Here is a 2,500-nt window from a genome sequence, read left to right as displayed (position 1 = left end):
GGCAGATGAAAAGTTTCCTGCGCCTGACACGTACACACACATAAATTCAGACGTGGCTCGCTAGCTCTCAGGAATTCATGAATAAAATATAGGCCCATAAAGGCAGCATGAACAATGGAAATATTATCCGGTGCTGCATAAAGGCACAGCCGACCACTGAGTAGTCTCACAGGGAGCTCGCGCCTCTTATCTCCGACGGCCCGTCGGCGATGGCCGGCCGCTGCGTGTGGAGACACACACACACACACACACACACACACACACACACACACACACCGCTAACGAGGGGGAAATCCCACCCTCCCACCCAAACATCCAAGATTGATGCAGGAAATTTACCCGGCAGACATTCCTCCAGGCTGAAATGAAAAAGGTGCCTGGTTCACCAGCATTCCTGATTGGCCGCACATTCCTTTACCATTCGAACGACAGTGTGATTGTTGGCACGAAGCCGCCACTTAACTCAACTTTGTGAATATTCACAAAGTTTCTCAACAGTCCCATGAAATTCACCTGGTGAAGGTTTTTGACTTATTGACCGAGAACTCATTTCACATGGCCCGTACTGACTGGGAAAGGATACTAGTGGGAAGAATGAAGGAACCATTAAGATCCCTGATGGGCCACTGAGCAAGACGTAAAAAAACATACAACTAATTGAAATGGAGAAGCTCAAAGGTGAGTTGCCGTCCCCTCGTCAAAAAAGAAAAGAACTTGAAAAGAAATATGCAGGACCAGAAATAAAAAGGTTTGAAAGGAAGAAACAGTAAAAGACAGAAACAATGATTAAAGAGTTTAAAAGGTGATACAGAAATCATGGAAAAAAAAGATCAAACCAAACAACGGAACAAGTAATCAAATTAAAGGCTAATTTAATGTCGGGCCTCCAAAGACCCCCTGTCAACAGTTTATTTACAAAGAGGATGTGTTTCCTTCGTGAAATCGGTCCTCTCACAAATAACCAAACTGCTGAGCTGGCCCTCGGCCTTGGCTGCACGACTCCTAACACTGACATGAATTATTAATTTGACTCATTCATCACTCTTCCGACCAGCCGTCGATAGCCTCCATTATAGCGGGTGTGTATACATTACAGAGTGTATAGTGTGTCAGAAACTTCCCGCATGCAAGCCACTGGATGGCGGGAAGAGAGGAAGACAGACAGACAGAGAGAGAGAGAGAGAGAGAGAGAGAGAGGGAGATGAAGACAGGGTGATGGACAGGAGTGACAGCAGAAGGCATTAGCTTGAGGAGGCGGACTCGTGAAAGCAGAGCTTCACATCAGACGGAGCGAAAGAGCGAGAGGAGAGTGAAACTGTCGCACTTTGACCCGGGTTCGACTCACGAGGTTTATAGTGATGACTGGCTGATAAGAACGTGATGCGATCAGTGTTCACTAGAGAGCGCTCAAACCGGTGACTATTATATATGCTGACAAGTGACTTAAATGAACAGTTCAATATTACACCAGTGGGAAACAACAGTAAGGCTCCAGTGACCTAAATTTGTTTAGTTGCATCTAGTTTGTGTAAGTTGTGAAAAAGCCTAATGACGACCATGTTTACACCCGCTTTATATCTGCAGGGACCTCGACAGTAAAGATAAGGTGAATAAAAGGCATTTGAAATGGCTACGATGATGCTGGGGCAGCCTGCAGGTTTGAAGGATGAGAGGAAATGTGAATAAAGCGGCGAGTCCAAAAAGTTAAAGAAAGACAAAATATTATTCAACTAGAAGGTCAAGTTCTCATAAATGAGCCAGATTTTTTTTTGTCCGGATCCACGTAAAGATTTAACAGGTTCTTTCTTGGCCCATGTCCGGTTTTTCATGGGAATGCCTGATGCAATGTAGAATATGTCTCTGATGCTTTAGAGCTCAGGTGAGACAGGCGAAAAAAGTGAGACAGGTTCAGTTGATTCTCGACCAGACCCAGTAAATGACTTTGTTCTGTATGATTTCCATCCATACAACCATTAGCAAGACGGTTTATCCCTTGAGGAACGCTACAGACAATCTCACCTGACATTGGTCGGAAATCTATCACAGGGCTGACAAGTCCGGACATTTTCCTGAACTTTTCAGGAGGGGCTGTATGTGAGAACGCAAATGTCCGCAAAAGTGTGGCTCCGAAATCTTGCTTTTCCTGGCAGCCCCCTTGAAAAATTTCTGGATAATGTCATAGTCAGGATGCAATTATTACTGGACATTTACCAGAGTTCATGTCTGAAAACATCTTAAAGAAGTTATTAAATAGGGATCCCCGGCAACCTGCTTCTTCCTGGAAAATGTTTTATGTTCAGTGGTGACCTCACGCTGCTGCAGCAGGTCTGTCTATAAAAATATCCCTACCCAGTGTTTCAACAGGAATTAGATCAGAATCAGAAGATTCACAGGGAGCGAGTGGGCGCTTTACCCAGGTGCTACGGAAATGTACCTGCTGTCTGACTCAGACAATCTGCTGCTGCGTTCTCCACATGTGAACGGCAACATTTTCCAGTTT

At 44.9% G+C, this 2,500-nt stretch overlaps 1 protein-coding gene across 2 annotated transcripts in view; it reads right to left on the bottom strand.

Moving 5' to 3' along the window:
- The window catches only part of bbs9 (Bardet-Biedl syndrome 9), a 171,393-nt gene that overhangs the window by 106,604 nt on the left and 62,289 nt on the right, over positions 1 to 2,500 (bottom strand). The window lies entirely within an intron of this gene.

Source organism: Scophthalmus maximus, chromosome 10 (genome assembly GCF_022379125.1).
Source record: "Scophthalmus maximus strain ysfricsl-2021 chromosome 10, ASM2237912v1, whole genome shotgun sequence".
NCBI classification, from domain to species: Eukaryota; Metazoa; Chordata; class Actinopteri; order Pleuronectiformes; family Scophthalmidae; genus Scophthalmus; species Scophthalmus maximus.
The sequence above is the reverse complement of the archived record's forward strand: the minus strand, read 5'-3'. Positions and strand labels throughout refer to the sequence as shown.